A 14136-nucleotide genomic window follows, 5' to 3' on the forward strand; every position below is an offset into this window, starting at 1 on the left:
CACCTTCTGTAGATGTTAGCTCTCATCATCATCTTAAAATAAGAGACTTCTCTAATTCCTTTCTTCCTGAGCACAGATCATCTCTTTTCCAGGATCAGAGCTCTTGGTTCTTTGACAAAGTCTTTGCAGTATATGTGTCCTAGACTGTCTCCATTTTGGTCTGCTGTAACCAGACCAAGCTGTAAATCTACCATTAAGGTGGCTTCAAGATATAGAAGCCATCTTCCCAGTGTGATGCATCTCAGGGAACTCAGTTTTCATTGCCACTGATAAAATTTCCTCATTAGAAATTCGAGAGAAATTCCCCTATTTTGAATTTTCCTGGTGGTTCTCTGCCCCTCAAGATGAGAGGACTGTCTGTCTGCTCCCAGCTCCCTGCTGGCCCTTCCTCATCCCCCCTGTCTGCCTTCCCAATAGCACAAATCTATCCTGGGTATCCCAGTAGAAGTTGGCACTGTTTCTGAATTCTAGGTATTTTCTCAGAATTGACCATGTCGTGGTTGTAACAGTGTTTTTGTTCTTTAGTCGGAGTGGAAAGTCTGTCTTAAGGACACGTTTGAGAACGAAAGTGTGACATGACCTCCTTCTCGGGAAGCAAGCTCGCCTGGGAGGCAGATAAGATGAAGGAAGAAAAAGAAGAGTATTTACAAATCTAAAAGGATGGAATGGAGTTTCCTTGCTTTACCATAGTCTATCCTGCAGGTATTTTGAGGGTTGCATCCTTAGAGGGCTCTGTAGCTGTCTGTAGGCCAGAGCTCTCAGACTGGGGAGAAGGTGCCTCAGATACAAAGTGGGACCTCCCAGGGCTTCTGCAGACCCCACACCCCAAACAACACTCTCACATGCCAGAAGTAGAAGAACATTATCTAGAGTTTTAGCTAAAAGAACTTCTCAGAGGCTGAGCAGGAGGCTTGAGAAATCATCCCCAGCAAGAAAGAGCTTTGCAATATGAAATAAATGCACAGTTGTTCCTGGGAGTGGGGGTTTTGGAAGTGGGAATTTAGTTCATAAGGGATGACACTGGCCAGGCAGGACAAAGCCATTGGACATGTGTTTTATAAGATCTAAAGATTCTTTGGATAACAGATACAACACCCTGACACTCAGATAGATGAAAGGCGAACTCTTTGTTATTTATGGCTCCAAATAAGAAAAGAAGAGAAGACTTCCATGTAGGGACACACAGGGCATTACATGTGGGGGCAAAGTCACAGCAAGCTGGAGCTGTAGGAGGAGCTTATGCATGGCAAGCAGAGTGGATTTCGAAAGCTTCCTCGAGATTGGATCTGTTGAGTAATTGCAGGGGCACCTGGGCTTAGGGGCTGTCCCTAGCTAGTTGGGCATCTGACCCTGGACCCCAGTAAGAGAGAGGGTTGGTGTAGTTCTTGTTACTGTTCAGTTGCTAAGTTGCGTTTGACTCTTTGCAACCCTGTAAACTGCAGCACACCAGGTTTCCCTGTCCTTCACCTTCTCCTGCAGCTTGCTCGAACTCATGTCCACTGAGTCAGTGATGCCATCCAACCATCTCATCCTTTGTTGCTCCCTTCTCCTCCTGCCCTCAGTCTTTCCCAGCATCAGGTCTTTTCCAATGAGTTGGCTCTTTGCACCAGGTGGCCAAAGTACTAGAGCTTCAGCTTCAGCATCAGTTCTTCTAATGAATATTCAGGGTTGATTTTAGGATTGACTGGTTTGATTTCTTTGCTGTCCAAGGGACTCTCAAGCATCGTCTCCAGCACCACAATTCTAAAGCATCAATTCTTTGTTGCTCAGCCTTCTTTATGGTCCAACTCTCACATCAGTACATGACTACTGGAAAAACCATTGCTTTGACTTTATGGAAATTTGTTGGCAAAGTAATGTCTCTGCTTTTTAATTTGCTTGGTGTAGAGGCTTAGCAAACTACCCATGAAGGGGAATTGAAAGTTTTTAGCCATGATTTCAAAACTGGGTCAAGGCAACACTTGTGAAATATTATATTATAGCATGTCAATTGGATTCATGGCAGACTCTCTGCCTCTGGAGAAACTTAAGTTAATGTTGGGCTAAAACCCAGTCATAAGCCTTGGACCAAATTTTAGGAGTTAAAACAAGGAAACCAAATATGTGACATGTGGGCCATTACCACCCTTTCTCTTGATCGGAAGAGACATTGTTAATCAAACAGGACTTTGAGCCTACTCGACATGGAATCCCTTTCAAATATCACCCCTGACAAGTAACAAAGTTGGCATGCAATTTGAAACCCACTAACCAGTCTTCATTAGAAGAAGATACTAGTTAAAGGGCATGTAGATGTCTGGGTCTCATGTAATTTGAAATCGATGGATAGTGTATATAATTTCAGTTCCCGCCTGTTGGTGGGCTGAGTCCTTCTTCTTATTAGCTTTGCTTAGGTGTTGAATAAGAAAAGGCTGGGCCCCATCCCAGGAGTTGTATGGAGCCAGAAAAGTCAGGGTCTAAAACTCTTCAAGTACAATGTCTAACCAAAAGAAAGTTAGCTCTAGTGGTGGATAAAGACCAGAGGAGGAGACCTTTTCAGAAGTCCATGCTCCCACCATACAGACAGGCTAAGACCCATCTACAAAGCATGCTCTGGTGTGAAGTTTAGGCCAGCATCTCAAGGTAGGAGAGAGGATATTTGATCTTTTTGGAAAACACAGCTGCCCAACCTCAACTTCTCCTCTTAGCTATGCTACATCTGTATCCTTTCCTGAACTATTTTATTAAACATTTCATCCATATTTCTTTTCACCTCAGACTTCAGATTTTGGTTTTCTCTGGTATTTATAGAAACACCTGTGGTTTCTCAAAGTGCAGAAGGCATGTTTTAGGACTAAGATATTTTCACAGAGGCTGGCTGGATATCTGAGATCCACCAACAGGCAGTCAGTTGACTCAGGTGAAATGAAGCCAAAGGGAAACCAAGCTTTATTTTCTCAATTGCTTTTCTTGCAGTGAGAAAGGACACCACTGGTCAATTTCAACATGTCTCTTCTCCTTTAGTTATCCAGAGGCGATCAGTAAATATTTGTTAAGCCCCTTCTATGATCCAGACTGTGTATGAAGCATTGGGAATACAATGCAGGAGCAAAAGTAAATGTGGCTCCCACTCTCTTAGAGCTCTCTTAGGAGAGAGAGACAGGTGAGTTAAATAATTCCAGAACAACATGTAAACTTGAGTTTGGTATTTTGAGCAAGAGGTGTATGGGTTAAGAAAAATAGAGGATTTGATGTAGGGAGGGAAGACATTCAGAAGTGAATGATGATGGAGACTGAAGGAGGATCTGAAGGAATCAGTGAAATGAAGAATTATGTAGTAGGGAAGAAACTCCAGGCAGGGGGCACAGCCTGTGCAAAGGTCTGATAATGGAAAAAAAGCATGAACATTAGGTGAAAACACAAAGGCTGAGTGGCTGGAGAAGACTGAACAAAGGGATGTGACAAGCAATGAGTTGGAACAGAAAACCAAAGACTGTCAGGGCAGGACCTTGTGAGGTAATCAGATGGGAGTTTACTGAGAAGCTAGTAACACTTCACTTTGGAGCCTCTTGTTTGCATGTTTTTTTTTCCCGCCAAAGTCTTGCTCCATGGATGTTGCTCATTCAAATAGTATTTTACTTGTAGTACAAGAAAACTTTTGAAGATTCCTAAAATTTCATAGATCATATAGAAAATAAACTTGATAGAAGAATTCTCAAATTTATCAACAATCCAAAAATTTTTGGTGGCATTTCTAATGAATCAGTAAAGCTGAAAGAAAAACCCAGTTTCACTGTACCATGCCAGGGTGAAAATAATGCAGAAAGTCTGAGTTCACTTTGTTTTTTTCCCCACAGAACTTATTACATGCTCATCAACATATGAAAAGGAGATCAAAGAATATGCAGCCAGCCAAAGTTAAGAATTATTGTAGTGTTGCATCTGTGTGATATTTAATACGAATCTAATGTTATTTTCCAGAATTTTGTAATGTTGGTGTTATCTGTCACTTTTAAAAAAATGTAGTGTGTTGTAATTTATTTTCATACTCTAAATAACATGCAAGTTTGTGCCTAATTCTGAACCCAGGATTTTGTCTTCTTAGCTGATCTACTCACTATTAGTCATTGATCACTGTTATCAGCCTCCTTTCCAAATGCCAGGGTGACTCTGCAGGGTAAGTCTTTCTCAGGTCTTAAAATCGTTTGTGTGAATGGTTGAATCATACCCACCCAGAGATGCTCTGTCTGTTTTCAGCTCTCAGAGCTGGTGGGTTCAGTCATTTGGAGCAGAGGGGCTTGGGGAAGACAAAGGCTGAGATGTAGGGTCTCTTTGTCCAGCCATCCCTATTTCAGGATCTTTCCAGCACATTTTGCTTTAAGCCAATAATGACCCCACTCCAGTACTCTTGCCTGGAGGATCCCATGGACGGAGGAGCCTGGTGGGCTGCAGTCCACGGGGTTGCTGGGAGTCAGGCACGACTGAGCGACTTCACTTTCACTTTTCACTTTCATGCATTGGAGAAGGCAATGGCAACCCACTCCAGTGTTCTTGCCTGGAGAATCCCAGGGATGGTGGAGCCTGGTGGGCTGCCATCTATGGGGTCGCACAGAATCAGACACAACTGAAGCGACTTAGCAGCAGCAGCAGCAGCAGACCTCTGAATGGGGTCCAGGAATCAACATTGGACTGCAGATCTCAATTTGAAGTCTGGCTCTCTTACTTACCTTCTGGCCAAGTCTCTGAATGTGTCAATCAGACTAAAAGATGCTGTGATGTAGCTACGTGAAGATAGTGATTGACAGAAAGACAGCAACAGACTGCATTAAAGATATATTTCCTTAATAGCAAGTGAAATGGAAGAATCTTTTTACTGAGGCAAGAAATACAGAGCAGGAACGGTATGTAAGGTCCTCTTAGGGGCACATGCCTTTTTATTTTTGTAATGCAACATTTACAAAATTTAGTACATAAACATGCAAGTCCTTTTATTAGAGAAATTGTACCTGTTGGTGAGTATGACCAGTGCTCACGCATATGGGTAAATTCTTTAACAATCAGAATCAATAATTAGGATAGATTCTATGCTCTACTTTCATCGTTTAGTGTCTGCTGCAGTTATAGTCTATTGTTGGAATGATGGTTTGTACACATTTCAAGAAAATTAGAAGATATATGTGAACACCCTTCCTTCTGCACCAGTCTCAATGATTTCTTCATCATCAGGCATGCTGGCCCAGCAGAACTGAACACACAGGAGGTGGTGGGAGATAGTGAAAAGTCAAAGAGTTATTCGCTCAGTCTTGTCTGACTCTTTGCAACCCCATGGACTGTAGCCTAAGAGGCTACTCTTTCCATTAAATTCTCTAGGCAAGGATCTGGAGTTGGTTGCCATTCCTTTCTCCAGGGGATCTTCCTGACCCAGGAATTGAACCCGGGTCTCCTGCATCGCAGGCAGATTCTTTACCATCTGAGCCACCATGGAAGATAACAGTGATTTAAATGGTCACTGTTTTCTTCAAATGAACTTGACTTCACACGTGCTCAACTGATAAAGGCTGCTGTTGCTCACTGTGGCTCACCACTGTAGCTGTGGGATCTGGTAATACTTACATAAGTGACGTAAAGGTCGCAAGTTCTGGTTTACAAATGAGCACCCTCAGTCTTAGCTCTATAAACTCCTACTGTTTTCCTTGCACCGAGAGAAACTTTGTTTCCAGCAATCCACTCACTGCATACTCTTCCATCTATCTCTTCAGCTTTCCTTACCTCCTCCTCCTCTCTCTCTCACACATAATGCTGAACAGACTTGGAGACTGAGACGGGGTTTGCTGTCCAGGAATGGAATGAATGAGAAAGTAGAAGACAGAGAGTTGAGACACTGATGGGTTCTGACTTTGCCATAGGATTTTTATTTAATCTTCACTCCTGAGAGAAGAAGGTATTCTTCCATTATGGATGAGTAAACTAAGAGGTGGGGGGGCTGACGTGAACAAGTTTGGATAACCACTAGGTGGCTGGACCTGGGTCCTAACCCGAGTTTTCTGAGTCTGTATCTTAAGCTCCTTTGATGCTGTGATTATTTCATCTTTTGGGCCCAGATGTCCCTATGAGGACACAATGCAGACATTTCCAAACACGTGCGTGCACATGTACACACATACACATGCATACACACACATGTCACAACCTTACATACAAGCATATACACAATCATATGCACACTTATTCACATAACAGACAGGAAGACACACACAACCATACATTGTATACGACTTGACACTTCCAGGCCTCTGATATCTGGTGTAAGGACCCGCTACCTACACTACGAACAGGGAAGTTACCTGGCTCTTGCAGACTTGGGACTTGCACCTGTTCTTCAAGTACACTGAATTAACTAATTACTGCTTGTGAAGTCCTGGGGAAATACGAGGTGCTTGTTCAATCCTAAATATGGTTATTAGTGAAGTTGTGATTTTAGAGAACAGCTAGGGAGCCCTGAAATAAGCAAATGATGGTTGTTCAGGGAGGCTGGTAGGTGACGGGTATGCCGCGGTGTATAATCAAATGCCGCATGTCTCTCAAAGGTGCTCCAGCTCATCGCGGCTACATCTGTCTTCACAGGGCATTCACATATTTTCAGAGAAAAGGATGGTTACTGTGCTGTGTTGTGCTTAGTTGCTCAGGCATGTTTGACACTTTGCGACCCCATGTACTGTAGCCTGCCAGCCTCCTCTGTAGAATTTTCTAGGCAAGAATACTGGAGTGGGTTGCATGCTCTCCTCCAGGGGATCTTCCCAACCCAGGGATTGAACCCAGTTCTACTGCATTGCAGGCGGATTCTTTACCTTCTGAGCCACCAGGGAAGCCCAAGAATACTGGAGTGTGTAGCCTATCCCTTATCCAGGGGAACTTCCTGACCCAGGAATCGAACCAGGGGCTCCTGCACTGCAGGCAGATTCTTTACGAGCTGAGCAACCACAGACGCCCTATGCAGTACTGACTGACTGTTTTTCTGAAGACCCCTGTGCTTTACTTTTACGGGTCCATTTACCTTTCTTCTGTCCCTTCTACTCCACCCCCTCACTCACAGCAAATAAGGCTAGTTCTCCTTCGGTGAAATAGGGTCTCCATCTCAATGTATTACTGTCAGCCCTAAATGTTTCTATCACATGCTAGCTGTCCCTCCTGACCTTAGGTCTTAGAGGAACTGGCTTCCTGGGCATGCGACCTGGGCTGTCACAAAGGTCCCTTTGTCTAGATTTCTCCCCTTGTTTGGTTTAATTTTCTGCTGTCACCATCTTGAAATTCTTAATAATTAAAAAAAAAAAAAGTAGAGCTCTGCATTTTGCACGGGGCCCCACAAATTACATAGCCAGTCTTACCTCTACCAACTGAATGTTCGAGCGGAGTCCCTCTCGTTGTACCTAGGAATGTTGGCATGTATATTCTATTTGGTGAGGAACATTTCCATTTGGGTTTTGATTGGAATTAAACTTCGATTGACAGACTGATTTGGAGATGACCTCTGTACTCCTTTCCAGAAAGGTGGGGAAAACGTGACCATCTTTTAAAAAAATATTTAAAAAATTTTTATTTATCTAATTTTGGCTAGGCTGGGTCTTTATTGCTGCGTGGCTTTTCTCTACTCATGAAGAGCACACCATTGGTCAGACAGGCAGATCTTGATTCCGATTTTCGCTCAACCACTTAGCAGCTGTGTGATCTTGGGAAAGACCAGTAACCTTTTTATCTTCAGTTTCTTGCTATACAACATAGTGTTAATGCCTGCTCAGTCGCTCAGTCGTGTCTGACTCTTTGCGACCCCATGAACTGTAGCTTGCCAGGCTTTGTGAGACTTTTCAGGCAAGAATGTTGGAGTAGTTTGCCATTTCCTCCTCCAGGGGATCTTCCCAACTCAAGGATCAAACCCATGTCTCTTGCGTCTCCTGCACTGGCAGGGAGATTCTTTACTGCTGAGCCACCTGGGAAACCTGGGATGGGGTGGGAGGGACTGGCAACTCTGAGGGAGGAGGCAGAAGGACCCTGAGGCTGGGGCAGCAAGGAGGACCCAGCTGGTCCCCACAGGGCCAGCTTGGCTCTGCCTTCCCAGGCAGTGACTTCAAAGCCCTTCATCAGAAGTGAGTCAAGATGTGTCGGTCCCTGGAGGTGTCCCTAGCCCTCGGAAGGCCTCTGCCAGGGTTTGATGAAGCACCTCCCGTGGCAGGTCTCGTAATTAACTGTGGCCATGCAGTGTGTTCTTGCAGATGTAAATCATCGGCACATACTTTGGGGCTTATCTACTAATGAAAACTCCATGGCATTTCTGTAAGCATATTATGGTCAATTACAATTAATTCAGTTTGCATTGACTGCCTTTTTCCTTATGCAAAGATTGTGCAAATCGAGTGTGTTGAGCCGAGGGCTCCGAGGCCTGTAAAATCCATAAATGGTTAGTTCTCAGGGATGGTGAGGGGGGGTGGAATAAAACCGTGGGTTGTTTGAAATTTAAATCAGAGCAAGGCTGGTCAATAGAAACAGGTTTGCTGCAGTCATATTAGTGGGACCAGGATGTAAGGGGATGGGATGTTTTCCTGCTGCCTGAAGTTATAGGGTCACAGACTGTCCCCTCTTCCAAGCAGTTTTCTCCTTCGGGCTCCACCTCTGCATTCCTGGCTGCAGACTCTCCAAGTCCCCAGGGACTCAATTTCCTGTCTGAAGACTCATAACCTCGTGATTCATGAGGACACATTACTGCTGCTCAAGGAGACATGAGGTTTCCTCTTTTACTTTCTCATGGTTCCCAGAGCAAAGTTAAGAAAACAGCAGGTGTGAAAATAATTTTTGAAATTCTACTTTCTGGACCTGCTGCATTTGTTGAGTATTAACTCTGTGCCAAGAATTGTGCTCAGGGCTTTATGGGTGCTTTCTGAAAAGGTATGCACATGTCACAGGAGCCTATGGGGTAGGCCTTCCCATTTTGCAAATTTTATAGATGACACTTAGAAAGGGAGGGACTTGTGTGTGTTATACACATAGGAAAAGTTTGGTTTGAATCCAGGTTTCTAATCACCATCTTATATGGTCCCGTGGATGGCTGAGTCCTGTAGAAAGTGATGCTTGGTGTTTATTGGTTTTGCCATTAAACTTGTCTGTTGCCAATGCCTGAAGATGAGAGAATGTTCTTTCCTTGGGGGGAAGCTGAGCCTGTGAGGCTTTCTGTGAAAGTCTGGGAGGTGCGTTGGCTGAATTTTCCTAGGCAGAAATGTGAGTCATGTGAAGCTCCAGCTATGAGCACTGTTGGGAACTTCTCTGAGAGGTGCCTCTCCCTTTGAAAGGTAACACCCACCTCAGAGGTAACACCCACCTCAGAGGCTGCCTGAACACGGGATATAGTTATAGGTCTTGTAGATGTTGTTGGCTTCTTGTTCAAATTCCCTGGTTCTTACCACTTGCATGTGTGCCAGCCTGACTTCCAACTGCCAGCCCCATCATTTCTTTACATAAGGCTTTTCTCTAGCTGTGATGGTTCACTTGTCCAGCTGTGTGGCAGGTCAGAAGTGCCAGGGAATTAGTGTTCCTCAGAAGCATCCTTCAACAGAGAGTGATGAAATTTGGTGTATAAATACCCCATCATCCTAACCCTCAGGTGAGATGCTCTTCAGCACGTGGTCCCCAGCAGATTACACTGCAGATGCCCATGGTGGGATCACTTCTTCCCTCTCTTATTGGTAATTTCTAGAATCAATTCCTAAGTAAAACAGTTGCACCTGAATCCTTATCTCAATGTCTGCTTTTGGAGAAATCAAATTAGGTTAGTTTTTAACATTAGGCATAAACCTATTGCAAAGAATGTTTTATGGCTTTATGAATAACTTATTTTGTATTGCACAAGGAAACATAAATATAATCTCACAAACTTTATAGTTACTTTCAAAGTCCCCCTTGACTTTCTTCCCCATTGAGGGCAGAAATGACCTCTGCCCAGAAATGACCATTTCTGCCCAGAAATGACCATTGTCATCATTTTAATGTTTCTACTTCCAGACACTTTCTATTCATTCACACACACACACACACACACACACACACACACACACAATCCACTTTGCATATCGACCTGCAATGTACTTTTTTGTTTTGGAGTTCTTTCCATCTAAGTACACAACACTGTCTCACTTCTTTAAATGCTGTATAACTCTACACTATGAATCTAACAGTTTACTTAACTTCTCTCTTGTGCTGTGCTGCACTTAGTCACTCAGTTGTGTCTGACTCTTTGTGACGCCACGGACTGTAGCCCACCAGGCTCCTTTGTCCATGGGGATTCACCAGGCAAGAATACTGGAGTGGGTTGCCATGCGCTCCTCCAGGGGATCTTCCCAATCCAGGGGTTGAACCCAGGTCTCTCACACTGCAGGCAGAATCTTTACCCTCTGAGCCACCAGGGGAGTCCAAGAATACTGGAGTGGGTAGCCTATCTTTCTCCAGGGTATCTTCCCTACTCAGGAATCTAACTGGGGTCTCCTGCATTGCAGACAGATTCTTTACGAGCTGAGCAACCAGGGAAGCCCTTAACTTCTCCCCTATTGGTGGATATTTGGGTTATTGCCAGTTCCATGGTGGCTTCAACTTTGGGGGCTTCTTTTGAGTGTGGACTGTCTTAATGAGGGTCCATTTCCTCAAATTAAGGGCTCTTCAGTCACTCTCTCATGAATCCTGAAACAACCACAAGGCTGGTTATAAAATGAAGATATTATGAAAACCAGAAAGAATTTCTGGGGAATTCCAGACAATATAACATGACTCTTCCAAGTCCCTAGAGGACTCGAACCAGACTCTGAAGAGGTGGATTGGCACAGAATGCTGGAGAGAGAAGGGGAGGGGAGCAAGCAGGGGGCATAAGGACTGAGGAAGAGGAGTCTTTTCAATCCCAAACTCTTGAAGCTCCATTTGCTAATTTATTATAAGACCACAGAAAAATTGATCCCTCCTGCTCCATCCAGATGTTGCTTTCTTGAGTTCTGGCCTTGCCCCCATGGCTCTTACCACATCAAGGAGGTGGATAGAAATTAAAAAAGAAAAAAAAGCTTTTGCTTTAGTAGGATTGAAATCCCCTCTCTTGTGCTTTTTTTTTTTTTTTTTCACCATCTCAGTCATAGAGCTTATTCTGGGAAGCATATATGAGGTTGAAACCATTTGAAAGTGACATTTTCATAGGTCAAAATGGTCATATACCTTCAGTTTCATGTGGTTCAACTGAATTTTTTGGGAGCAATTCAAATTTATTTTTTTAGGTGATGGGGTTGGGGTGACAGTGTGACTGAAACCTCATGAGAGACCCTGAGCCAGAATCTCCCAGCTTATCAAGTTCTTTTATCTCTCAATGCCCTAGTCTCTCCATTTCTAGAATAAATGTAAGAATGGTAGCTCACAGGACCAATATAAAGAAATTGAAATAATACATGTCAAAGATGTAAAATCCTGCCTCTCTCTTGGAAAAGCTTAATAAAGGGTAAATACCATTGTCATCAGCATTATTGAGCAATAGGATACCAGTGAAAAAAGGTAAAGGGACTTAATATTTACTGAGTAACTATTAACTAATAAACATCAGATCTACATTTTACACAAACTTCATTAAGAGAAAACAATACTGTGTGAGACTATGAATATCTGTGAATTTTTCAAAGGCTAAAATGAATCTCAGAATTATTAATTTATCAAAGATGAAAAATACAGAGAAGTATGTGTCATATGAGACATGGTAAATACATATGTTTAGTTGGAATTACAGAAGATGAAAGAAGACAAAATGGAGCAGGAGCAACATTTAAGTGATTAATAACCAAAAAATTTCCAAATGCAATGAAAGACATTATATAATTAACCAAGAAAGTGAACCCAAAGAAAACCACACTTGGTTCATCACAGTGAAACTGGTGAAAATAAACACTAAAGAGAAAAGGAAATTGTAAAAGCAATCCAAGGAGAAAAAGGCATATTGCCTTCAAAGGTGCAAAAATAATACTTAGAACTGATTTCTTAGAAATTACGCAAGCAGGACACAATGGAAAATAACTTTCATATAGTAAAGAAAATAATTGCCAACCTAAAATTCTATATACAGAAAGATATTATTTAAACTCAAAGGAGAAATAAATATATTTTCACATGAACAGAACTTAATATAATTTGTAACAGTATGAACTAAAGGAAATGCTAAAGGACTTTCTTTAGGCAGTAGGTTAAATAATTCTAGACAAAATCATGGAAATTATGAAAGAATGAAGAACTCCAGGAGGAGGAAATATGCAGGCTCATCTAAATAAATATTGACTATACAATAAATGGTGATAGTGTTTTGTCCCTGAAACATTAAAGCAAAAGAAATAGAGATACACATAGAATTAATGTATTCTAGGCTTCTCATAAGACCTGGGAAGAGATAAAAGTAGTAACTTAAATCAAATTAATAATTCAAAGATGTTGTCATCTCTAGGATAACTTCTAAAAGAAGAGTAAAGGAAAGTGTAGCTAAAAATGCAATTGAGGGGAAAATGGGATAATACAAATACTCAATCAGTCCCAAAGAAGGCAAGAAAGGAGAGATAAGTGAACATAAGAGATGGGAAAACTGAAGACAAATAGTGAAAAGTGTTGGAGTTAGGTCAAAATGTATCAATAATTCTATTAAATGTATATGGCGTAAATTCTTCAATTAAAAGGGAAATTTTTAAAAATAAAAGCATATACAGCTTATAAAGTATTTGCTTCAAGTATGAGGACACACAAGCTTTGAAAAGAAAACAGTGCAATAACTAACCAAAAAATAGCTAGGATCATTATCCTTATATAAGACAAAACCTACTTTAAGAAAAGTAGTGCTACGAGATCTTAAGACAGACATATCCTAAGGATGGAAGGGTCAAATCATCAGGATGATGTAACAATTTTAAGTTATATTTGCTTAACTAATATAATTTCAAAATATTTAAAACGGATACATCCACAATCATAGTGAGTGACTTTAATATAGTTTTCTCAGAATTGAGAGAAAAAACAGAAAAAAAATCAGTTATAGGCATAGCTCGTTCTGTTGTGCTTCATTTTATTGCACTTGGCAGATATTGCATTTTTTCAAGTGGAAAAATCCTGGATTGTGCCAGTCCTGCATCAAGCAAGTCTGTTGGCGCCACTTTTCCGACAGCGTTTTCTCGATTTGTGTATCTGTTTCATGCTTAGCTGCTCAGTCATGTCCGACTCTGTAACTGTTTGGACTGTAGCCTGTTAGGCTCCTCTGTCCATGGGATTTTTCAGGCAAGAATACTGGAGTGGGTTGCCCTTTCCTTCTCCAGGTGATCTTCTGGACCTAGGAATCAAACCCACGTCTCCTGTGTCTCCTGCGTCTCCTGCATTACAGGCAGTCTTTACCCTCTGAGCCATCGGAAAGCTCGTATGTGTGCAGTAGTATTATGCCTAAAAAAACAATTACATACCTTATTTTTAAAAAAAAAATATATATTTTGCTAAAAAATGCTAACCATCATCTGAGTCTACTATTGTGAGAATTGCTAATTCTTACAATATTTTGAACTTTAAAAAATTATTATGTTTATTATGGTGCACTGTGATCAGTGATCTTTGATGTTACTATTGTAATAATTTTGGAGGTGCCATGAACATTGTTGTCTTGTTTTAAGAAATTGCCTTAGCCACCCCAACTTTCAGCAACCATCACCCTCATCAGTCAACAGCCATCACCACTGAGGCAAGACAGTCCATCAGCAAAATGATTACAACCTACTGGAGGCTCAGATGATGGTTAGCATTTTTAAGCAAAAAATTATTTTAAAAATAATGTATGTTTTTTTAGGCATAATACTATTTTACATGTAAGAGATCACAGTTAAGTGCAAGCATAACTCTTTTTAAAGCATACTTTTTATATGCAATGGGAAACCAAAAAGTTTGTGCGACTTGCTTTATTTTGATATTCACTTTATCATGGTGGTCTGAAGCTAAACCCGTGATACTTAAGAAGTATACCTGTAATGATGAAGAAGATGTGGTTAATATACCTATCCTAACTTACATAAGCTAGCCTAGTTTTCTTAACTAACTAGACCTAATTGACTTGATTAAATAATAATTGAA

This window comes from Bos indicus, chromosome 13 (assembly GCF_029378745.1).
Source record: "Bos indicus isolate NIAB-ARS_2022 breed Sahiwal x Tharparkar chromosome 13, NIAB-ARS_B.indTharparkar_mat_pri_1.0, whole genome shotgun sequence".
Taxonomy (NCBI): domain Eukaryota; kingdom Metazoa; phylum Chordata; class Mammalia; order Artiodactyla; family Bovidae; genus Bos; species Bos indicus.